Here is a 25,597-nt window from a genome sequence, read left to right as displayed (position 1 = left end):
TCTGTCGTCAAAAGTCCAAATCAAATATCCATGTTCGTAAACCTAATTCTACATGACCCTACCACTAGAACTAATAACCAAAGACTGCTGGAATATATATCTTCTGTCACCTTCCTTTTAGCCGGGTTTCTTGTGCTTTGCTTCAGGATCTTTTTTCAATGATAACCAGTTCATTTGCAGATCGTGGTCAAATTTCTATATCGGATAACCTGGAATTGGTGAGACTTCTCAATATAATCAATTCCTTTCTTACTGTCTTTATGCATGTAATCTCTTACCCATCTTCTTTTCAGTTTTAGTCCTTCAGACTCGATTTGACTTTTTTTTTTGGGGGGGTGTATACCTTTAACAGTGTTCCACCCCCACTGCTGGGTCCTCTCCCCTGGTTTCCCTTTTCTTACTCTTAGATTTCTGGGATTGGTACTTGTACTTAATTCAGAGGGTTTTTCAAGGTCTGTCAACAATTATACTTGGCAACTTTCTTGGTGCTTCACAATATATCGATTTGTGTTCTCTCCATGAACCACAGTCAGTATTTCAGTTCCTTTCATATAGTCCCTGTGGCCTCCCCCTCTCTCTATCCACCCTGGTACCTTCACTCGACGTGGGATGATTCACGAGGCTTGCCGTCGGGAATGATCTGCTTCCTTTATTCACTTCCCCTGCTTTCTCAGCTCCAGCACGAAGTCGCTCTCGGCATCTCGTACGGTCTGTCTGTTCGGCATCTGACTGCTGACAGAAGGTTTCGTTCCTCTAACTCCTCTGGTTTTGGCAACGTTGATCGGGCCCCAGGCCCACCACGGCTTTTCTGTCATCCCGCCACCTCATAGAACGGTCTCCAGGACCCCGTCCTGACACCAGCTTCCCCACTGTACGCTACGCCAGGCCTGCAGCGTCCTTCTTCGGCATTCTCTCTGCCCCTCAAAGACGTGACTAGATCAGAGGTCTTCCCCTGCATATGGCTCTCTCTCCTCTCCATCGGTTCGTCCCCAGTACATAAAAGTCCACATATAAGGGGTTGTTCCATCAGGTACCATATAGGATCCAACATTACCGGAAGCAAATAGAAATTAAGGCACATTACTTCTTACTGAGAACACTTGCATCTAAGCGGATAGTGTTTGCATAGGGAGTTCCATGTGGGAATGAGAGTCCTTGTCCACTAAAGGAGAGTCGCTCCCAGTGAGACCCAACTTGCCCAGACACACATACCCGTAGGTCGGGTCTATTTGAGCGGGCTCACCTCCCTAGCCTCACAGCGAGTGGCTCCCACTGGGGAGAAGGGACGAATACTCTTGGTCCGTCACAACACATACTATTCTCTTGTTCGTGCCTTAATTAATTCCTACTCTACCCGTCTCCTGAGGGGCTATGGTGGCTGCTGATATACTTCGAAAGTTGTTTTTGGACCATTCCCTAGTCTGTCACTTTCAGTGAGTGCAATGCCTGGAGGAGTCAGCAGCAATGACAAATAAATGATTCTTTGTTACACAATCCAATCATAGTCTATTCAATATTTTGCTCACATTTTATTTTCTCAATTGTTCTATTGAATTTACCCCCCAAAATATAGATGGTGAGTTGGGGTGAGGCAATATTGGTGGGGGTGAGGGTGTGGATAGTGGCAGTGGGGTAGGTTGCGTGGGTAACTCCCTACATTCTGTTCCAAAATATTTGTTGAAAAAATCCAAGCTAACAAAATATGAGCAATTTTTTGATCATTAGACATACAACTACTATTTTTCTGAGAATTATAATGGGTTGGTCTCGTAATGCAACCTTGTTGGGCACCTGTGCTCTAGCACATTGAAGTGTCTAGTGTGCTAGATGGAATTACCAATAATGATCTAAGACTCAAATAACCAAAGTACTACTTTATTATTAGCATAAAAATAAAGTAGGGCAATCTGGCGAATAACAGGCAGTAATTCACGCACTCACACCCAAGTGTGATTATGCATAGGTTTTATACCTAAATATGCGTCATCTATGATGTCATCCTATGTGGCAAACTAAAACCTATTGAAGGGAGGGATTGGTTAAGGTAACATATGTACCTATAGTATGTATAAGTGTTAATAACTTAATTGGCTGCCCCTTGTCTGGTGGGCACGCCTTGAAGCACCTCTAAATAAGTATAATACTGATTATAGCGGAAAAATGCCAGCGGGTAGGTCTTTGCAACATTGTATAGCATGTTGCTACATGGACCCTATGATTGGTTGGCATGCTTTCCCAACCTTGGACTTTCGGCTCTTTAGCAGCACGTAAACAATATGAAACTCAGGTGCTGCAAGCAACGTCAGACTACTCTGCACTTTCCCAAGTAGTACATCGTCTCTCATCGGTCAGGCCCCAAGCCAAGGCATCTCCTTTGTAGTTGACATCGCAACCTTCTATTTACTGCTTCTTGATTCAATTGTGTTTGGTGCCATTACTCTTCTTGGCCTCTGGACACTAGCTCACTCCATCTTACACAGGGTTTCCGCATCTTTAATTGTCTAATACGTGGCTCTTGCTGATGTTTTTTTCCTTTGCTTAATCTAAGAGAAATATGTCTTACATGCATGGCTTATCCCTTTGACTCTGCTTGTGCCTTGCAAATATTCCTTGAAGCAGCATCCATTGTCCCAGACCAATAGACTCCTTTTTATTCTTCACACAAAGCTGTTTTCCAGCGTCTCCTGACTTTGCAGCCCTGGTCTGTCTCCGAGATAGCTTGATTGGTTTTAATACAAGTCCGATGTCCATCTTTCCATCATGGCCACTCTAGCCATGTTATGTTTTCCTCTGCAGCAAGCCTCTATAAGTCTCATCTACCTTGCATTTCTACGTATATACACTTATTAGTCAGCAGGTTACTTTGTCTTCTTTGCATATACAATGTCTTCATATTCGATTACATGTTTCTCTTGTTACTTCAGTTACATCTTTATTCTTTGAGTATTTGAATATCGTTTCAGCAAGTATCAGTATCTTTCCTCTATGATGTCACTCTGATCTTGTCAGATTTCACTTATAGCTATATGATGTCCAATGGTGTGTGCAGACATCCTTCCACCCTCAGTGCTGGGGTACCTTTGATACGGTTGTCTGAGTGCCTATCGTCTTTCATACACTCAATGTGGTATTAGGATGTTACCTAGTGTCCCACATAGGGCTCTTCAACTGTTCCAATATGAACGAGATAAGGGGGCTGGAGCTAGGGGTGACATGTCCACCTGCTCCTCTATATTCCCCCATCTGGTCGAGTCATCGACCACCTCCTCTTCTTCAATCTTCTTCATCCTTTCTTCACATTTAGGTTTCTTTGGGATCCATATTTTCTTCACCCCCTCAGGTCATTGGTATAGGCCAAAATGACGACACCGAAAGTTCCAACCTACACAAAAAGGTCGTAAATGAATGCCACCAAAGGTTCGAACACCAAAAGTTCGAACCTTTGGTGGCATGCATTTTAGGTAAGTAAAAAGAAAGACTGCAGGGGTGTCCCCCGCAACACCCCGCTCACCATACTATTGTCATGGTCATGAAGTCGGGGGCACAGGCATGCAGGGGTCGCATGCACAGGAGACCTGGGTGGACACTGTCTTGGCGCCTTTGGCGCCAGGCTCATGCACAAAAGTAAACCAGAACATCCATTTAACACCCAAACATTTTTTTATGGACATGGCACTTCAGATGAATTAACTTTGAACATTCCATCCATTAAGCAGGATGCATTAACCATGAACATTCCATCCATTAAGCAGCCCCAAGTGTATTCTTGGGTATGCTGCTAATGGATTGCCTTTGCACATGCTCACTCTCTAGGAGTGGCTGGTAAGCTGGCCCTAATGGGCTTGCCCACGATCTCAGCTATATAAGCTGCCCCGATCCTCAATATAGACGCTTCGCGTTATACTGCACTTGCAAGCAGCGTAACGCTCACCATCGCCTGAGGTCAGACTTACCTTTGAAGATCCTGCTTCCTGGACATCCTGCGTCCTGCCAGCATACTTACCAACTGGGGAAGCTGTTCTTACCTGTACATCTCTTCAGGAAACCAAGTATTCATCTTTACACTTTCCGGAACGCGGAAATCTACATCTTGGCACCACAGCACAACACGCTCCATCGGCGACAGCAGCGCCTGCAAGGAAAAAACAGAAGACAAGGTTAGTATTAGGGAGAATTCTCTTATAAGGCTAATTTCCCAAACCTAGTGAGTCCCCCAGCAGCTTTGCTGGATTTTTGGGGTTTGTTTTTTTTCTCCTGCTAAGAGTGAGACTCTTTTACTCCCACTCTTAGACATGATTTGAGGTATGTCCTTGACTTGTTATGTGCTTATGGGCTATGGGGTTTCTTTTTTACTCCATAGGGTATCATCTGTTTTTCTGTATGTGTGGTACACAGCACCCTCAGTGCAGTAACACAGGGGTGTAATAGTGACCCCCAAACATAGACATCATACCCTGGGACTGACTACTGTCTCCCAGGACATGTAAAGTCACCATTGGCTTTACTAGTCCAAAATTGTGAACACAACCAGTACAAACCATCATATTGTGGAAGTACTGGTAAGGGGTAATTCGATTGCTACTGGGTCTGTTTTCAAGGGGGCACTGTCCAGTCCCCCCTTGTCGAGTTTCTGGCTGGTGGCAGTGGTTACCACACGAAATATTCCACCGGAATATTCTCTATGGGATTTTCCCATTCATTTTAAACGCACCACTTTTTGGTGCAATGTTAAAGATACCGCCGGTTTATTTATTTAATATTAAATCACCAGTTGGGTCTTTTTGCCAGAACTCAATTCTAAAATGGCGTTTGTGTCCGTCTCTGTAACTCTGACCAAGGTCGAGCCCTTTGTTCCACTTTTTTGGCAGGCTTCTCCACAGAAGCCCCCCAAATGGTGCCACTCTGTCTGGGTTCCTCAGGAAGGGTGGAGGGGGGAATTCGCACCGTGGACTGCATTGCCTGGGCAACCCAAGTCACAATCTACTCTGATTGGCCCAGTGGTGAGCCGCCCGGCTCACCACTTAGCATGTGTGATTGACAGCTAAGCTGATGAATGGGGGTTTTTCTGCATAAAAGCAGGGCCTTTGGGACTGGAACTTCAGAAGTCGCCACAGGACCTACGAATCCGAAGAGGGACAAAGCTGAGCCATCTGCAACGACGACACCACCGGTGAAGCCCTGCTGCAGCTACCTCACCACTTTCCCGACGACAAGAGAAGATCTTCTGCTGGACGAGTCTTCTTCCTCTGAGCTGGTGGGACCAACCAGTTCACCCTTTTCGCCTTTCAAAGACTTCCCTTGGTCGAATCGCCCGTGAAAAGCACCCGGGCGGCTGGATAGCCGAGCTCACCACTTTTGACCGCAAATAAAAGGACTGCACCTTTTAATTTGGAACTCCGCGCTGGTTTCATCCCTGTGCATTGCAATGACTCCACGGTTCCTCATCGACGAGATCTTCTCTTCCCCTTGGCGGAACCAGTAACTTCAACCACTGCCAGGAACATCTGCCCCCGCTGGAGCTTCCTTCCCCTCTAAGGTACTTTGTCCTACCTGGCCTCCCTTTCTACGGATTGCTAAAGGTGACCCTTAAATCCTTGGCTTCTAAACTGGGTTGGCTCCAGGCCTTCTAACTATATCTTTTGAATCACTCCAACCTCTTTTGAACACTCTGCAAAGACTTTCAGTGCACTTTAAACCGTGTGATCCTGGGCACATTTCGCTTTGCTCCATTTAAAGAGGGCCTGGCCTATGAACTTTGGCTCTACAGTATAACCTGCCTTTCTCCCCTTGCTCTGAACTCTTAAAAGTGTTGGGAACTGTTTTATTTTTTGCTCTGCCTTTTCTCTCCCTTTTTAACCTAAACTATTGGAGTGCCATCTAGGTTAAGCGCTCACTTCTGTCTTAACAAATAGTTGTGCTTTAACCCTGACTTGTCTGATAGTATTCAAGGGAGGTGTGTATACTTACCTGACTGTGTTTTAGATTACTTTTCATTGAGAGTGCTAGTGTATTGCCTAAAGTGTGTTTTTAATAACTATATACTTTTTATACAAAGCTCTGGTCAGTGTTTGTTTGCTCTACTGTGTTTTGGCCCTATTGTGTATATTCTGCATACTGCCCTACTCTTCTTGAGAGAAGTCTGACTGCTCAGATACAGCTACCAGGTAAATCTGGGTGGTGCAGACTACTACCAATTGTGTTTACTGCTTACTCCTGTAGTCTTAATCTTTTTGCAGTCAATAAAACAGTCAGTTTAAGGTTGTGCTTGGCCATACTTCGCCCTTTTCCTTAAACCACCTGCTGTTGAACATTGCGGTAGCATCCATCTTCCATCCGGCCGCGTCTCTGATCTGCAGCCATTTGGCATTCACTGCAGTCTGGAGTCCTGGCATAAATATAGATGTCATTATCATTGCAGTCTTGCTGAATAATGTATGCTCATCTGTTATGTCATTATAGGCTTCTATTGACATTGATGAGAAATAGTTCTCCCTCTTCGGTCGGCGGAGGTTGAGCGACGTCTTCCTTCTATGGTGTTTATCCATTTTTGCAAATTCGTCAATATGGAGGTCACTTTGAGGAATCACTAATGCAGGAATTTGTGTGACCACAAGGGAGCTTACTCCTCCCCAATTTATAGGCAGTTGCATGTAAGCTCTGGATCCACAAGCCCAATATCGATCCATGAGCACGTGCGTTCCTCCATTCATTCCTAACACTTCGTGCACCCTTACATCCTTTTTCTCCAACCAGGACCAGGCCTTCATTCTTGAAACATGTTGCAGCATTTATTAGTGGTATTATGGACACTGATCCTGCTTCATTGTCAACCAATGTTAGTAGCTTAGTGTCACACACAGCACTGGATCCTACCTGTTTGTTCTGCACCGATTTCTTCTTTGTGGGTTTCTCAGGTTTCCGGGATGTCCTGGAATTGAACAGGTACGGCCGGTGATCCTCTATATCCAGCGTGAACCGTGATTGGAGACAGAGGAAGAGTTCAGAATTCCAGGGAGCAAGGGTTGACAATGTCCAGGAATAAGCGCAGAACCAGGAAGGAACTTGTTGCCCGCAGGCTAGACAAGCGCGCGTGGACACAGAGCAAGGTAAGGAAGGAAAGAGCGAGCGTTCAGGAAGATGTGTAACCATTGCAAGGGCCAGGAATTAAGGGAAAAAAGGGGTAGAGGTATCGGATCAGCGATACGAGGAAGGAACGCTAGGCACTATAGCTGCGAACTCGTACAGGAGCGTTGAGACGCAGAGCACCGCGGGGGCATGCCCTTTTTGTAAGAATCCATTGCTCCGGCGTAAACGCTGGAGCGCAGCATGTTTGACGTGGCAGCCATGTTGAGAGGAATACTGCTCCGCTGGTACGATGCATCATGGACCTGGAAGTCCAGAAGGGGTGCAAGTGGCGGTTCATGACAGCATGCCCCCTTCTAAACCCTGATCCACCAGGCTTGCCTGGATGAGTTCGATGGAATTTCCGCACCAGGCGAGGGGCATTCATGTTGGAGACAGGTTCCCATGTTCGTTCACTGGGAGGATATCCTTTCCATTGCACTAGGTACTGAAGTCTACCTATTCTATATCTAGTGTCGCAGATCCGGGAGACCTCAAATTCTGTTTGATCGTTGGCTAGCACAGGATTGGATTGGTGAGTTGACCTAGTGGATGAAAGATAAGGTTTGAGCAGTGAAATGTGAAAGACAGGATGAATCTTTTTCTAGGAGTCTGGTAACTGGAGTCGATAAGCTACTTGATTGATTGACCTCTTTGATAGGGAATGGCCCATAGAATGTGGGGGCCAATTTATTAGGATGTAGGTGTCGAGGTAGTAGTTTTGATGACAACCAGACCTTGTCACCGATTCCATAGACAGGGGCAGGTCTCCGTCTTGCATCAGCATGTCTTTTGACATCCATCCTGGCCTTTTTCAAACGTTCTTTAGCTTCCCTGTGCGGGGTGATCAATCTTTCAATCCAGGAATCGACCGATGGAACTGTGGTGGTATGAGGTAGGGTCGTTGGCAGGACTGATGGATGGAAACCTTGACTACAGAAGAAGGGGCTTGTCTTAATGGCTGAGTGATCAGAATTGTTATAGGCAAATTCTGCCACTGGAATCAGGATCGACCAGTTATCCTGGACTTTAACTGAAAAATAGCACAAATTTTGTTCTAGGGTCTGATTAACTCGCTCTGTAATCCCATTGGTCTGAGCGTGGTAACCTGAAGACAAGGCACGTTGGATGCCCAGCATGTGGCATAGATGTTTCCAGAACTGTGAGATGTATTGAGGACCACGGTCTGAAATGATCTTAGAGGGTAGGCCATGTAATCTGAAGATGTGTTTCAGAAATATCCCTGCCATTTCCTGGGCTGAAGGTAACTTGTGCAATGGGGTAAAATGAGCCATGTGGGTGAACAGGTCGATAGTAACCATTATGGTGGTAAATCCCTTGGAAGGGGGCAGCTCAACAATAAAGTCAGTAGCTATTATATCCCAAGGACGGTCTGGTAACGTAGGTTGATGGAGAAGGCCAGCAGGTTTCCCATTATCTGACTGCAGATTGGGCAGGCCTGGACATACGTCTTTACATCAGTTTTCATGTTAGGCCACCAGAATTGTCTCTGAATATGATGAAGGGTGGAAGTAATGCCTCGATGCCCGGAATGGAAGTTGTCATGACAAAGGTGTAAGATCTTGGTTCTCAAGTTGTTTGTGGGTACTGTCAATTTATTATCTTTAAAGAGGTAACCATCTTTTGTGACTAAAGACCATTGGTTCTTTCCAACGTAGTCCTTCCACAATTCAGAGGATGGGATCTCTGCTCGGCACCTTTCCAGCAAGGAGTCGGCTTGAGCCACAAACACTGTCAGGAAACATCTTTGGAAAGTCACGGGCCTCCACTGGCTCGTAATCCGGGCGCCTAGATAGGGCATCAGCAATCCCATTATGAGTTCCTGGAACGTGATGAATGCAAAACTGATACTGTACAAAGAAATAAGCCCAACTAGCTTGGCGACCATTCCTGCATTCCAGGGATTGTAGAATCTGTAGATTTCTATGATCGATGCGTACCTGGACAGGAAACTTGGCACCTAGGAGTAAATGGCGCCAATCAGTAAAGGCTTGCCGGATGACGAGCAACTCTTTCTCCAGCACTGAGTAGTGGGTTTCACTGGGTGTTAATGTTCGAGACAGGTAGGCGATGGGGTGTTCCAAGTTGTCCTCAAATTCATGTTTTAGGACGGCCCCAATTGCATGATCTGAGGCATCAGATTCTACCAGGAAGGGTCTGTTGATATCCGGTTGGGCCAGGGTGGGACCCTGAGTGAATCGCCGTTTTAACTCCTGGAAGGCCGTTTCTTGAGCTTCAGACCAAACGAAGGCAGTGTCTTTCTTCAACAATGCAAGTATTGGCTGTACAACATCGGAGAAGGTGGGAATGAATTTCCGATAAAAGTTGGCGAGTCCCATGAAGGATTGGATCTGTTTTACTGTAGTAGGGACCGGCCATGATAGGATAGCCTGAACCTTGGAGGGATCCATTTCGATTCCTCTTGCACTTAGAACGAATCCGAGGTAGTGGACTGTTTGGGTGTGGAATATGCATTTCTCAGGTTTGACCAGGAGTTTATTTTCACGTAAACGTTGTAATACCGATGTCACATGTTTCTGATGTAGCTGAGGATCCTTGGAATAAATCAAGATGTCGTCTAAATACACTATGACAAAGAGGAACAACATAACTGAGAAGACACTATCCATAAATCGTTGAAAGACAGCAGGGTCGTTTGCAAGACCAAATGGCATTACCAGGTATTGAAAATGTCCAAAAGGAGTTCGGAATGCAGTTTTCCATTCGTCGCCTTCCCTTATCCAGATGAGATGGTACGCGCCTCTTATGTCAAGATTGGTAAAGATTACGGCTCCTCCGACTGCTTCCAATATGTCAGATATGAGCGGAAGCGGATAACGATCCTTGAGGGTGGATTGGTTGAGTCCCCGATAGTCCAGGCAGGGTCGAAGTTCCTTGGTGTCTTTCTTGGGCACAAAAAACAAGGAGGCGCCGGCTGGAGATTTGGAAGGTCGAATGGTTCCATTGGCAAGATTGGTATCCAGATACTCCCGCAATGCCCTTTTTTCCGGCTCAGAGAGGATAAACATTCTTACAAATGGTATCACTGCAGAGTCTTCTGTGTCGATAGCGCAATCTTCTGGTCAATGAGGTGGTAATGATTGAACTATAGCTGTGGAAAACATGTCACAGTAGTGATGATACATTTCCGGAACCTGGGAAACATTGGAGACACAGATATAGTTGGTTGTTGAGGGCTCTGGGGTTCCATAGCCACATTCTGAACCATGTTTTGGAGTAAACAAAGGGACAGGCAGTATTCAGATCCTAGAAAGAAGGATCCTGCCGCCCAATTGAAATACGGGTTGTGTTTGTGTAGCCAGAGCATCCCCAGAACCAAGGGGTAATGTGCTGCCTTGATAATGTCAAAACAAAGCATCTCCTGATGATTGTTGATCGAAAGTAACAGTTCCGTGGTTCGCTGTGTTATGGGTCCCGACGATAGTGGTTTTCCATCAATTCCTTCGACAGCCTGAATTGTTCCCTTAGCTTCCCGGGGAATGCTGTGTTTCAAGGCCCATTCATGGTCCAAGAAGGTTCCCATTGCGCCACAATCTACTAGGGCCATAACGGAATGGGTCTCCTTCTTGGCGGTAGATAAGGTGGTTTGCAGGACTATCAAGGTGTTCAATCGAGATAATGCAAGGAAGAAGCTGAGGCGGAGTAGACACCAGTCTCCCGAAGCTGGGCTCTGCTCAAGATCAGGAGCTGGCGTTTCCCGAATGCTGAGGTGGAGCAATAGGGCAATTCCGTACAAGATGTTTATCCGAGGCACAATACATACAGAGCCCTGTATTGATTCTACGTATCCTTTCTTGGGCGGTTATTGGACCCCGTATGGAGCCCAGTTGCATAGGCTCAGGATCAGGAGAGTGATGTGGCCACTTCCTTAGGACTCGGATATTCCATGGGACTCTTGGGAGAAACCGTTTTGTTTTTTTTCTTTTCTGCTCTCCTTTCCTGGATTCGAAAGTCTATTTGGAGAGACAAATCAATCAGGTCCTGGAAGGAACTTGGACGGGCCACTCTAGCAAGTTCGTCCTTGATTTCGTCGTTTAATCCCCTGCAGAACAGGGTAAAGCTTGCTTCCTGGGACCAATCTGCCTCCTTAGCCAACTACTTAAAACGGGTTACATAAGAAAGCACGTCTTGACTCCCTTGATGGAATTCTAGGAGTCTTTCCTGAGCGCTGTATACCTGTTCAGGATGATCGAACATGGTTTTGAAGGCTTCCACAAACCCGTCATAATTATCCAGGAGTGGATCCGCAGAATTGACTAAAGGAGTTGCCCAGGTTAGGGCATTGCCTGAGAGATGAGCAATTATAAACCCCACTTTAGCTCAGGGTGTAGAAAAATAGTAGGGTTTAAATGTGAAATGCAACAAACAAGAATCAAGGAAGGACTGCAGTGTTTTGCTGTGCTGAAACCATCATACTTGTCCACTATGCCCCCGACTAGAGCACTTTCCTGTAGTGCGGAATCCCGGGAAAGAACAAGTTGTTTTAAGGCTGCATTTTCAACCTCTGTTGTTAATTCCTGCATTCTTCTCATTAGGTCCTGGACAGCAGCCTCTATATTGAACACTGTATCAAGTTCTGGGTGTCTCAAACTGTCACATACAGCACTGGATCCTACCTGTTGGTTCTGCACCGATTTCTTCTTTGTGGGTTTCTCAGGTTACCGGGATGTCCTGGACTTGAACAGGTATGGCCAGTGATCCTCTATATCCAGCGTGAACCGTGATTGGAGACAGAGGAAGAGTTTAGAATTCCAGGGAGCAAGGGTTGACAATGTCCAGGAATAAGCGCGGAACCAGGAAGGAACTTGTTGCCCGCAGGCTAGACAAGCGGGCGTGGACACACAGCAAGGTAAGGAACCAGGAAGGAAAGAGCGAGCGGTTAGGAAGAGGTGTAACCGTTGCAAGGGCCAGGAATTAAGGGGAAAAAAGGGGTAGAGGTATCGGATCAGCGATACGAGGAAGGAACGCTAGGCACTCTAGCTGCAAATTCGTACAGGAGCGTTGAGACGCACAGCGCAGCGGGGGCGTGCCCTTTTTGTAAGAATCCATTGCTCCGGCGTAAACGCTGGAGCGTAGCATGTTTTAAGTGGCAGCCATGTTGAGAGGAATACTTCTCCGGTGGTACGATGCATTATGGACCAGGAAGTCCAGAAGGGGCGTAAGTGGCCCATGACTCTAAACACGTAATTCACTATTTGTGCTATGCTTACTGGTTCCTTCTTTAATAAGTGTGCGAGCCAAGATAAGATTCCTTCTTCCCATCCTGTGCTGGTAGCAACTCGTCCATACACCAATAGCTGAGGTCTCCCCCAGGACCCTGGTGCTCCTAAACTTTCCACTATGTTACATCCACTGTATTTTGACAACCTTTATTTGTTTTCCAATCTAGGGGGAGGATACATATGTTTTTTGCTTGTCTAACCCATCGCTTTCTCCATCATTCGTGTTTTCACATAAGTATCTTCATATGGAAATGTTCCCCATGATCGCCATCGTAGGGTTGCCCATTTTCCTTCAAATTGTCCTCTTGTTGTGTACGCTGCCAGCTGACTGAAGCACTTTGCATCATGTGCAAACATCACCTATACAATACATTTTCTGGCTGCATTCATGTCGTAGGGGATGAGAAAACACACGTAGCAGCTTTCATCTGACGTCTCTCTCCCACCTCCTTCATGTGCTGATACCATAGGTTGTTTAAGTGAGGTGAATTATCAAGATATGTATTTATTTCTTCATGATCTTCTCTAACATTTCTTTTAAGCAATTTGTTTAGTAAAATTGGGGAACGCTGCAGCCTTACCTGAACTGCACGCTACTTCAGAAACAAATGTTGCTATCTGCATTTACTCTGAGCCGTGAAGGGGCTCTTGCTGGTGCCGTGGTGCCTGAGCGCTTCCTGGAGGAGGCGTGGCTCGTGCAGCTCACGTGACGAATCACGTGACCCCAAACATCCTTTTCACGACGAGCCATCTGCCCGAGGGGCGAACGCTGCAGCCTTACCTGAACTGCATGCTACTTCAGAAACAAACGTTGCTATCCGCATTTGCTCTGAGCCGTGAAGGGGCTCTTGCTGGTGCCGTGGTGCCTGAGCGCTTCCTGGAGGAGGCCTGGCTCGTGCAGCTCACGTGATGAATCACGTGACCCCAAACATCCTTTTCACGACAAGCCATCCGCCCGAGGGGCAAACGCTGCAGCCTTACCTAAACTGCACGCTACTTCAGAAACGAACGTTGCTATCTGCATTTACTCTGATCCGTGAAGGGGCTCTTGCTGGTGCCGTGGTGCCCGAGCGCTTCCTGGAGGAGGCGTGGCTCGTGCAGCTCAGGTGACGAATCACGTGACCCCAAACATCCTTTTCACGATGAGCCATCCGCCTGAGGGGCGAACGCTGCAGCCTTACCTGAACTGCACGCTAGTTCAGAAACAAACGTTGCTATCTGCATTTACTCTGAGCCGTGAAGGGGCTCTTGCTGGTGCCGTGGTGCCTGAGCGCTTCCTGGAGGAGGCGTGGCTCGTGCAGCTCACGTGACGAATCACGTGACCCCAAACATCCTTTTCACGACAAGCCATCCACCCTCGCGGCGTTAAGCCCGTTAGGAGTAAAGCCCAGTGACTGTTGAGCGACTGTTTGGCGCAATGGGGCGCCCCAAGAGGTACTCCGGTAATCCACTTACTACAAAAACATTGCGGTGTGTGCCTGGTGTCCGGAGTTTGGAGAGGTAGTAAGTGAACCCCCCCCTCATTCCCCTTTGGCCTCTGAACACATATCCTACGACCTCGGATTCAGCCTTTTCCGTATCTTCGGACCTATCACGGTTAACATGGCACCGCCACCTCAGAACGAGCCAACCCAGAAGAAGCGGTGGCCTCGTAGCGACACCCTTCTAAACAAACTTGGGGGCGAATGTCTTGCATCACCTACACCCCAGATCGTCCATCCAGATGGCTCGATTCCGAGCCCGATTGTCGCTGATTCGTCGATGATCTTAGACGCTGAAAAAACTCCAACGCCAGCTAAACGCCTCCAATCACCCACAGCACTCTGTGCCAAAGCAGGGACCGAAGCAAAGATGGGGCAAGCTGCAGAGTACGGACTGGATCCACTGGACCACCTCGATATTCCCCCTCCAGTGGGGTCCTGCCAGGCGGCTGAAACAGGAAAGAGCATAAGAAATAACTTAACGACCACTTAGGAAGTCGTGCCATCGACTGAACAAACTGTCCTATGGACCGCCTCCTGTTCTACCGTATCGACGAGTGGTCTTTTGTCTGAGGATGTCAGAGGACGGCCTCGACTGGAACCTCAACAGTGGGGGTCGGAAACCACATCACCTGTCTTGGAAAACGCTGGGTCACATCCATCACAGAACCCTCCGTCGGCCGAAAACGAGGTGAAAAACAAAATTGGAGACACTGAGAGCCAGGCTCTTCCACAAAGCAAGGCCCAAACAACGGCATTGATTCACAGAAATATCAACCTTCACAGTGGAAACCACACTATCCTCCTTTTCAAACCGGCCTTTAAGGCTCACTTCAACCGTCTCTTTCACCTCGGACCAAGATGATCAATTAATAACTTACGACCTTAGGACTTCAGATGAGGAAATATCGGAAGCCTGTCCGACAGAAAAAGCACAGGACAAACTTTTAACATCTCCACGGCGGGGGAATCAGATCCAAACCCCAAAAGAAGTCGCGAACACGACCACTCCTAAAGACAAAAGTGCAACCTTGCCAACGGTTGCCTCAAAAGGCCAAGGAAACTACGAACAAACAGGAAACGAGCCCACTGGCCTTGAAACAACGGACCTAAGCACAAAAGGTCCGGCAAAAATAAAATCGACTCCAAATAAAATATATACGAAAAACAAAGGAAATTGGGACCCAAAAACCAAGGAAGTACAAAGAGTCTTCCAACTCCCTTAATATCATCCTCTCAAGGAATATTTTCTGAACCAACATAAAAGGAAGTTAGATCAAGATTCAGAACTTTCTGACGCAGAGATCCTGGAGGCGGTCCAAGACCCCTTACCTGTAAGCAAAGCTAGAAAGACCGTCCAAAGTCTACAAAGGCAAGACCCAAAACCCCAAGCCTTAGCCCAAAAGGAAATAACTACAGAAAAAACAAGTATTACATCCCAGGACGGTGGCACAGGGCTGCCCCCACAGCTGCCAATTACCCCAAGCCCCCATAGTAGCGGTGAGAGTTCGCCGGGACCCAAGACAAATCAAACAACTGCGACTCGTGGGGCTCAGAAAGTAGCCAGTCCTCTTTTGCCAAGTACGCCTCTGGAAGTCCGGTGCTCTCCAAAAAGGGCAACGGCAATAATCGAAGAAAGACATGCCTGGACTAAAGCCCATATACCAGAACCCTCACAATACCATAAAGGACGAACAGCAGAGGAAGATAGGCATATCCAGGATCCACTACTGTCCACAGACAGAAGAAGTCCGGACAGACCCTCTCCCTACACTGACGACACAGGCTTTCACACACCGGTCACCAGTCGAAGACTTAGTGAAATATCAGCTCCGACACAGAAAGACTCCCCTAGCAAAAAAATAGATCTGCTGCAAATAATGTCATCTTTCACAATCGCACTAAACCCCTTTGCCAAGCTCTATGAGTCTATCAACGAAACTCTTAGAGATAAAACCTCCATGTCAGCGGCAATGATAGAAAAACTGACCTTCATCGAAGGTTTCATAACAGCTTTAGATAAGAAAAGTATGTCATCACAAACAGCTATGGAGGAAAAAATTGCCAAATTAGGAGCCCAATTTATGGAAAAACGGAATCCCGCTCAACAGCCGTTATCTACAATCCCTACTGCCTCGCAGAGAGCCGAAGGGCAAATCCATAAGGTCTTAGCACCTATTTTTGGAAGGAAATCTTCAGGGAATCTATCTGCCACATCTGAATCAAGGAAAAAAAATGAGCCCAAAACGATCAAGGATTTTCAAGAAAATAGTAATCTAATGAATCGGTCCCAACATCACGACAACGCAGAAGACTCTCAAATTATAACGATTTCACACCAACCGGAATCCAAAGCATATTTAGAAGATGCAGCAAAAACCATCTTAACAAACGAATCTGAGGAAATAGAGGACGCCAAAGAAGCTCCTAGACAAAGACGTCGGAGAGAGGAGGTTGTCAAGAATCAAACAGAACCTAAAGATAGTCATAAAATGAGCACTAGAGAGCAAAGACAAAACAGGGCGATGTCCCCAGAAATACAAAATGAACAACGTGAGCAACCCGTAATGACCAGGAAGCTCGCAGAAAACTCCTGGGTGCCAAAAGGAACCAAGGAACTTCACACAAAACTTGAAGGTACTACAGTTTATAAAATCAAACAAGTGTCAGCAAAAGAAGGTTACATGGTCCTAAATGGAAAAATGGTCCTCAAAACTGTAGAAAAAGTCAAGAAATTAAACCATCTGACGACTAATGATATCAAATTAGTCGAACCATATCATGGGGACCACAGAGCGAAAGCTTTCATCCATGTAAGAAACGAAGCCCTTGAAGAAATCTACGCAGAGGTCTACAAAGATCTACATAAACTAGGATTTAATCTGACCCTACTACCTAAACAAGCTCGAAAGCTGCCCGAAAAAGAAATTCGGAAGAGAGCTTCCCTGACAAGGGTTCATTACATCTCAAAAACTGAAGCACTCTATAACCAAAAAGGCAGGCAAGACTCAGAGAGGAACACAACCACTAGACACCAGCGCCCGAGCAATGACCATGATCATGTCGATCGGAGAGAAAAAGACAAAAAGACAGAATCCTCACCTAAATGGGAAAACACCGGACGGACTCCACATCACAGATTCAATTATAAAAACATGCACACACTGAGACATAGAATCAACTCTGCAGACAAATGGGATGACACCACGAAAAGTCAAATATATCAGCAGAAGCGAAAAATCTCAGATGGACCGTAGAAGTGGCTGGCAGACACGTTCAGCCGATCCAACAAGAAATAGCAGCGAACAGGAAGTCCTCTGGAGCTCCCGGCGTCTACAGTGAAACTGGCCCCGAAATCGGCCAATAAAGACCTGATTATGGCATCATGGAACACTAGAGGCTTCAACCATCTGACTCGCATGAGCGACATAAACTTAGGAAGCTTCGACATCCTGTGTTTACAGGAAACGTGGCTGTCAGACCCCCCGACACTTGATGGATTCACAATAGAAATCTCTCCAGCTTGTAAATCATTAATGGGAAGGCCTTCTGCGGGTCTTCTTACGGCAATTCGCATTGCCTCAGGTGTCACGCCAAAACCAAAAATCATCGAAGCCTACGGTATGCTCGGCACCCTGACATCGTGGCAGCGATATGACCCTGAGCAGGCTGCATGGATCACCTCAGACCTTGCAATAATAAACTTATATTGGAACCCGGAAAGAACAACTTCAAAGAAATTCTGCAACGCAGTGGCGGACGCTATTGACACCATCACCGCAGACTTCGAAATTGATAACCTCATAGTTTGTGGTGATTTAAACGCCAAATGCAAAACTTAGACAACATCTGAAAAACCAACTACAATTCAGTCTCTGGCAGAAAAAAGGAGTTTGGCGTGGTCTAAACTGATGAAATCAAGAAATCTTTTCAACGCAGCTACTTTAAAAAACCACGAGCCCCAGATTCCAACATGAGAAAGAGACAAATCCTTTGCTACCCTGGACTACATCTTTGTAACTGGAGGGCTGATCCCCCTTGTTTCATCCTTCCAAAGTTGTGAAAACTTTGGAAAGCGATCATAACTTGCTAAAACTAGCGTGGGGAGCACACATACCGGAAAAGCTTAAATACGCTTTAGAAGTAGAGACAAACATGCAACAGTCCAGATTGCGCCTTACGGCTGACAACATCAAGGCCATAAAGGATAGCCTGAGCACAGACCCTCAGTTTAGAACAACCAGCCTACCTGCGAAAAGACTAGACTATACTCCTCTACTCCTGCCCCATAGGGTGGCCTTTTCAAGAAACCAGCGCACAAGCATACTTATGACCGGCTGGTGGTAACAAAGAGACGGGAAGAAAGGAACCTGAAAAACTTCGCATTAAGGCATCAAACAGCAGTGGCATGGGCTGAATTCCGAAAGGGCGAGAGCCACTATAAATCGTGGATAAAACATCACGCAGCAAGTCTTTATCAAAATGATGCAGAGATCATGCAGAAGTCCCTTGCTTCTAAAAACACAAGAGACTTTTGGAATGTATTAAAAACCATCAACGGGCAAAATGCTCCACCAATGGCAAATGCAGTATCGGAACAAAACTGGATGTTGTATTTCAGCACCCTTTTTGAAGCCCCTGCAGCGTCCACGGCGGGGAAAATTGACCACACTGAAAATGTATGGGTCCAACTGGCTGACGTGGAAGATATTCTGAGAGTAATAAAACAACTGAAAACCTCAAGATCCCCGGACCCCGACGGTCTCTCCAACATTGACATCAAAAAACACCCAGATGACTGGGCCGCAGTCATAAAGGGAATTTTCATACATTGCCACAAAACTAAACAGATTCCGGCAACCTGGACAGAGGCGATACTGGTCCCAATTTTCAAAAAGGGGTCTAGGGAAAATCCAGCAAATTACAGACCCATTGCATTGTTGGACATTTTGGGAAAAATATTTGCGACTCTACTACTAACGCATTTTCAGAAGTGGGCTAAAGCTTCGCCGGCATCTGACATTTTTCAGATGGGCTTCCAGAAGGGCATAGGGACCATGATTAACATCCTGATATTAAACATCATCAAAGCAAGGGTGAAAGCAGGTGCTCCTAACGTTCATTTGGCCCTGGTCGACCTATCAAAGGCATTTGATATGGTGGATCGCGAGAAACTCTGGGAAAAACTGAAAATCTGGAACTGCCCAACCTCAATCCTGGATCCAATCATGGCTTTACACACTCAAACCTCTATGCGTGTTCGTTTGAACCAGCAAGGTCACCTGTCTAGTAAAATCTTGACCAATCGTGGGGTAAAGCAAGGTTGCCCACTGGCACCAGCACTGTTTATTGCCTTCATAGGCGATTTCCAGTACACCGAGGAGAAAATTCGTTCATTTCCACCCAAGGTGGGTCTGTCAAAAGTGCCTAGGCTATGGTACGCGGATGACCTGATCCTTATGGACCAGACTAAAATAGGTCTACAGTGGCAATTAGCAAATCTCTCTGTCTACATGAAAGAAAACAACCTAGAAATCAATACTCAGAAAACAAAAATCCTGCTCTTCACCAAGTCAACAGCTGACCGCAAAACTACTTCGGCCCGGTTTCTGGAAAACAAGAAACTAGAAGAGGTCAACTAGTACAAATATCTTGGGGCGTGGATAGACAATTCTCTGAAAGAAAACACCACTACGGAGGCTCTGTGGGACAAAACAAAAAACCGGACAGCTCAATTGAAAGCCGTTGATAGAAAATTTGGAAAGCTCTCATGGATACCAGCTCTAAATTTCTATAAGTCGAAAATAGTCCCCGCTCTAGTGTATGGAATGTGTGCAAACCTAAGCCTTCCAGAAGATCTATGGCAAAAGCTCGAAGGTTTTGTGTGGAAGACGGTACTGACCCTCCCTAAATCAGCACCTATGGCGGCGATCCGTCATGACCTTGGTCTCATGTCCCTTGCTGCATCAGTGGGGCAAGGTGCACTCCAGCTATTTATAAATCTTTTTTTATTGGTTTATTGAACAGAGAACAAAAGAAAAAAAGAGACGGTAGCACATTGAACGTGAGTACACAGAAGACATTAGGAGACCCAACATCAAGGTCGCATTAGATAGCAGTGCATAACATAACTCTTGACTTCTGTGTGGTACGGCAGGGAGGGCGGGGTGGGGGTCGAGAATCCGCACCGCCCGCCAGGTGGCTGCGCAGGGCGTCGCCTCTGCCCCTTGTTATGGCCTTAACATTTTATAATTCCCATTTCCCCCATATTTTCTGAAACTTACGGGGGGAACCCCTTGCATTTTAAATTCGCCTCTCCAGGGAGGCACATCTGTCCATTTCATTGGACCATCTGTCAATGGTTATCCTGTCCCCCGAGCCCCATGTGGCTGCCGTGAGTCTCTTTCCTGCACCAAGTGCTACTCCTGGAAATATTCTTTCGTGTTTATTAAGGTCAGTTTCGCCTCCTATACCTAGCAGGATAAGTTTAGGGTCTCTCGGGATTGTGGTACCAAGTATTCTGGAGAGGCGGAGTAAACACGTGGTCCAAAACTCCTGCAGCACCCCGCATTCCCACAACATGTGGTAGAAGGTACCCTCTGCTCTTTTGCATCCGGTACATTCTGCGTTGTCATCCCCCCCCCCAAGTGGCCATTTGCGTTCTGGAATAGTAAGACCTGTGTAGGATTCGGAGCTGAATCAGCCGGAGTTTGGCATTGATCCCAATTTCCCGCGGGGACATCAGGGCTTCCACCCACTCTTCTGTCTCCAGTTGCCTTAGGTCCTGTTCCCATTTATCCCTGAGGTTGACGAGCTCCCCGGATCCAAAGGAGTTAATTGCCTGATAGAGGGTGGAGGTTACCTTGTTTGGGATACTTTGTGGGAGTATGTTTGTTTCCAAGGGAGAGCAGGCGGGTATATCGGCCAGGTTCGGGAATTGGGTATTAATGGCGTGCGTGAGTTGGAGGTATCTAAAGCGGTCCATGGGTGACAGCCCGTGCCTCGTCTGTAGGGTTTCAAAGTCTATCAGTCGCCCCCCCTGGACAACGTCCGCCAGTGTAGAAATCCCTTTCTTCTCCCAGGTTTCAAAGTGGCCCATTTTTTGTATTTCGGGGAGATGTGCATTACGCCAGAGGGGATGGATCAGGGTTGGTCTGTCTTCCCAGCCTAAGTATCTATGTATCTCCCTCCAAACTCGCTTTATGTGACGGGACCCGGTCAGTGCCGCTTTTAGGTTCCTTGGGCTATCGTATTGAATGTGCAGAGGGGAGGGAGGGCCAGTGTGTCGTGTCTCCACTCGAATGTGTGGTAGCAGCGGGTCTCCGTGTAGCCATTCATTCGCCACCCCCGCTTGTGCCGCCCAGTAGTATGTGCGGATGTTGGGCGGTCCTATACCCCCTTCCCACACAGAGCGGTAGAGCGTTTTTAGGGCAATGCGTGGCTGTTTCCCTCCCCAGAGAAGTGTGCCGAGGGTCCGGTTGATATCTGCGAATGTTGTGGCCGGGATGGGGAGCGGGGCATTTTGGAGGATGTACAGAAATCTCGGGAGTGCGAGCATCTTAAAAAGTGCTGCCCTCCCGAATAATGAAAGTGGGAGGGAGTGCCAGTGGGCGACATCGTTCTCCAGTTTTTCCATTATCAGGTGCAGGTTCAGTTTGGGGAAGTCCTCCTGTGTCCTATTAATTCTTATGCCTAGGTAGGTGAAGCCCAGAATTGAAACGGAGTACGGACAGGGATCTGGGATTGCTTCCTCTCCTCCCTGTACCGGGAAGTAGATTGTTTTCTGTGTGTTGACCCGGAGCCCCATGAAATGTTGGTATTCCTCCAGGGTTCTGGTCACTATCGGGCAGGAGATTATTGGGTTGCTCAAATATATCAAAAGGTCATCCGCATACAGCGAAACCCGTTCCTCCCCGCCCCGTGGCCAGGCGAACCCTGTCCATTGTGTATCAGTTCTCAGCCGGATTGCCAAAGGCTCGATGGCGAGGATAAACAGCAGGGGAGAGAAGGGGCATCCCTGCCTGGTCCCCCTACTCAGCGGGAATGTGGCGGATGATTTCCCATTGACTCTTACGGAGGCCTCGGGAAGGGAGTAAAGGAGCATAACCCAGGACCTAAAGTATTGTCCAATGCCCATGCGTTCCATTATGGCCCACAGGGCATCCCATCCCACCGTGTCGATGGCCTTCTCAAAGTCCACCGCCAAGAGGGCCAGCGGGGACGGGATCTCGTCCGCCCGAGCAAGAGCAATCTGGACCCTGCGGAGATTCATTAGTGTGGACTTACCGGGCATAAATCCACACTGGTCCGGGTGGATTAGAGATCCCATCACCCCCAGCAGTCTGCCGGCGAGGACTCTTACTAGTATTTTGGCCTCCCCATTTATTAAAGGCCTATAGGAGGCGCAGTGCTCCGGGGGTTTCCCTGCTTTGGGGATCACCACTATTGTCGTTTTTCGGAGGTCTGGGGGGAGGGTGCCCTGTTCTCTGCTACGGAGGAACATGGTGTGCATATGTTTCGTTGTGGTTACAGTCAGTTTTTTCCACAGTTCTACCGGGAACCCATTGAGGCCGGGGGTCTTCCCGGTTTGTAGTTGAGAGAGGGCTTCCCCTACCTCGTCTTCGGTGATGGCTGTGTCTAACTGTTCTATCTGGGATTCAGAGAGGCAGGGGATCGTGATCGCGTCCAGAAAGTTTGGGATGTTTGTTGGGGGTTCTCGTATTTGCGGGGAGTATAGTTCTCTGTAGTAGTTTGCAAATTCCCCGGCAATCTCCGCGTCCCCCATTAGTAAATCCCTGTCCTGGGTTTGGATGGCCCGTACTTGTCCTTTACTCTGCTCTCTACGCTCCAGCCAGGCTAATGTTTTGGTGGCTTTGTCTCCCCTCTCGTATATCTGGCTCCGGACCAGCCAGTGGGCGGTTCGGGCGTTGTCTAAGGCCCTGTCTTTCAGGATTGTTTGGGCTGTTACCAACGCCTCCTGTGCCTCCTGGGTTCCCTCTTCGAGGAGTTGCTCCTCTCGCCTAGTTACCTGGGCCTCCGCTTCGGAGATTGCCTCGGTGTGCTGTTTGCGGTGAGCTGCCACCAAGGAAATTGCTTCCCCCCTTATGACGGTCTTGTATGCTTCCCACCTTATTATTGGGCAGTCCACAGCCTCCTCATTTAGGTCGAAGTATTCCGATGTTTTATTTGCAAGCCCCTCTAGTATTTCGGGTATCCCTAAATAGTAGGTGTTCAGGCGCCAGGTGGGTTCCTGTTTTGTTGTCAGACCCTTGAGTTTCACCAACAGGGGGGAGTGGTCAGAGATCCCTCTCGCCAGGAGTTCTGCAGATAATAGTCGGTGGGCCATGTTCATAGGGGTGAGGATATAATCGAGTCTGGATAGGGACCGGTGTGCGTTGGAATAGAACGAGTAGCCCCGATCCGTGGGGTGGGCTGCCCTCCATGTGTCAGATAGCCCCATAGCTTCTGCAAAGGTGCAGAGTTTGGTCGGGGTGTCTACTGCTCTGCTGCCCACGTGTGTTCTGTCCCAGGCTGTCTCCATGACCTCATTGAAATCTCCCCCTATTGCCCATGAGTCCGCCCGCTCTTCTAGTATCACATCTTGGAGCTCAACAAGGAGTTCCGCTGTAAGCGTGGGAGGTGCATACACTGCCATGAGGCCCCAAGTCTCCCCCCGCAGTTCCCCCAATACCATCACAAACCTGCCCCGAGGGTCTGCTTTGACTTTCCTTGTGATAAACGGGAATCTTTTATGTATGAGGATCATGACTCCCCTAGAACTTCTGGAGAACCCGGCGAGGTATGTGTGTGGGTAGTTTGTTTTTCTAAAGAGCCCACTGTTGGTACCGATCAGGTGGGTTTCTGTTATGAATGCAATGTCTGGGGAATGGCGGTTAAGGTATCGAAGTACCAGATTACGCTTTATGCCCGACCCCAAGCCGTTTACGTTCCAGGTCAACAGAGATATTTGTCTCTTTTGTGTTATGTCGGCATGAGTCTTGGTTCGGGGTTATATGGGAGGATGCGGTGTGTTTCCTGTGCTTCTATTTTGTCGGCCGTTTTGAGGCGTAACTGACATCTGAGCCCTCCTGCCGTTCTTATTTGATGATCAATTTTGTGTACTACATGTGCAAACTCTAGAACCCTAACCTGTGAACCGTAGGCCATGTCCGTGTAGATGGGTATATGCTGGTCAGTGAGGGGGACGTTTCGGTCCCTCTCATATCTCATGCAAGGATTTCTCTGAGTTTCTGTTTTGCCGACCATTACTGCTGGTATTTGTGACATGAGGCCTTTCCCTTCCTTCCCCAAGAAAACCCCCAAACTCCCCCCACCCTGCACTTCCCCCCAACCAGAAGTACCTGTTCCCCTAACCATTTAAACTACTAAAGGGGCAAAGGCCCCAATTCGGTGGCGGGGGGAGGGGTCAGAAGGACCCTACCCCGCAACTCGTGTGGTTCAAGGTACCACTGAACGTAAAGTAGAACTAACAGTGAAGAGTCCCCCTCAGGGGGCGTAGAGGTGTTAGTTGTCCACTTCCCCCACAGCCCCTCCAGGGCCGCCGGCTGTGAGGATCTCATACCGCTTCCTTAGTCCTGTCGGTGAGTAGTTGCACAATTTCAGGTGTGTCCCATGTTGATCGGAGATCCGGGTTTTCCGGCTTCTTCATGTGGTGGGGTGACCTGTTCAGCGGGGTGGTCGTTGTCTCTGTCGTGCCTGCGGGGTGTGTTTCCACCCGGTCTATTCGGGCATGGAGTAGAGAGGACCTGTGTTTCTAACCACTCCCAGGCCTCGCGGGGGGTGTAGAACACATGAACCTTGCCGTTGTGGTATACCTTGAATGTTGCCGGAAAGAAGAGTGCGTATTTAATGCCCGGGGGTGACAGTTTCTTTTTAATGGAGTCGTAGGATTGTCGTGACTTCTGGACCTCTCTCGTATAGTCGGGGAAGAACCCGATTCGGTTACCATTGTAGGTGATGGGGCCAGTCGCCCTTGCCATGTGCAGCAGTGTGTCTCGGTCCCTGTAGTTCATGCGTTTTGCAATTACCGTCCGTGGGGGGGCCCCCGGGACTGGTCTACCCGTCGGAACTCTGTGTGCTCTTTCTATTGAGAAAAATTTAGAGAGTTGCTTGGGAGCCATCAAGTCTGCCAGCCAGTCTTCCAGAAAGAGCTCCATGGAGGGCCCCTCCTCTTTCTCGGGAAGGCCGAGTATGCAGAGATTATTCCGGCGGGACCTGCCCTCACTGTCTTCAGCTCTATTTTCGAGCGTGGTGATTTTCCGTTCCATTTGTTCAAGGCGGCCTCCCAGGTTTTTAACTGTGTCTTCGGTGTCGGATATTCGTTGTTCTGCTTCCCCAACCCTGATAGTTAGGTTCCTTAAGTCTTGCCTCACAAAGGACACCTCGGAGGCCAAGCCATCTATTTTGGTCTCTACCGAGGCTCTGGAGTCGTTGATTGCTGCCATGATGTCGGTGAGAGACAGCGTTTGGGCCGCATCCCCCTTCGTTGACTCGTTGTCCGCCCTACTAGTTGGGTCCTGGAGAGCCGCCGGGGTGCTCATCGTGTATTTATCTATTTTGTTTTGGGTCGTTCCCCTGCGGGGCTGATCCTTTCCCATTCTGACCCTATGGGGGTGGCACTGGGTGCGGGTGTGTTCCGTTGGATCGGAGGTTCCCTCCTTGGGGGTCCTTAGGCCTTCGATCCGTTTCTGTGGCCTCCGGTGGATTGCC

General features: G+C 47.9%; 1 protein-coding gene across 4 annotated transcripts in view; it reads left to right on the top strand.

Annotated features, from left to right (window-relative positions):
- The window catches only part of GRK4 (G protein-coupled receptor kinase 4), a 1,171,195-nt gene that overhangs the window by 779,302 nt on the left and 366,296 nt on the right, over positions 1-25,597 (top strand). The gene's annotated exons all lie outside the window — the stretch shown is intronic.

Source organism: Ambystoma mexicanum, chromosome 6q, assembly GCF_040938575.1.
Source record: "Ambystoma mexicanum isolate Mex_15411 chromosome 6q, UKY_AmexF1_1, whole genome shotgun sequence".
NCBI lineage: Eukaryota > Metazoa > Chordata > Amphibia > Caudata > Ambystomatidae > Ambystoma > Ambystoma mexicanum.
This window is presented reverse-complemented; position numbering and strand designations above follow the sequence as displayed.